We start from the raw sequence: 498 nt of genomic DNA, 5'->3' as shown, positions 1-498 counted from the left end.
CCGATTCTGGGGGGGGGGCAGAGAAGAACAAAGACAAGAGTTCCAATTGCGTTCTCTAAAGCATTGGTGACAACAAAGTGTTTTTCTCTCTCCCTTCCCTCTTCTCTCCTCTTTGCCCCTTGGGGCCCCCGGAAACCTCAAACCCGGTACTGGGCGGGGAAGGTGGGGGCTTGGGAGCTGGTCCCCCCTTGTCCCCCCTCCCATCCCCCCACCCCCGCCAGGCCGGGGGCCCAGGCCCAGCTGCGGCCCTCTCAGCTCCGGAAAGTTTCCCCTCACTGTTTGCTTTGCTGCTGCTTAGTTTCTTAACCTTCAGAAATTTATACGCTATAAACTTTTATAGCGGTCATATTCTTTTATGGCCGCGCGCACGGCATTGAATTCCTCTCCCGGCTTCTCTGTCTGGCGCTCCGCGCGCTCTTCCTCCCCGAATCTCTCGCTTTCTTTTATGGCAGCAGCTTTCCCCATCTCCGGCTTCCCGGCCTCCGCATCCTCGCCTTT

The sequence above is a fragment of the Myotis davidii genome, unplaced genomic scaffold (assembly GCF_000327345.1).
Source record: "Myotis davidii unplaced genomic scaffold, ASM32734v1 scaffold327, whole genome shotgun sequence".
In the NCBI taxonomy this organism is placed as follows: Eukaryota; Metazoa; Chordata; class Mammalia; order Chiroptera; family Vespertilionidae; genus Myotis; species Myotis davidii.
Note: the sequence above shows the minus strand (reverse complement) of the source record.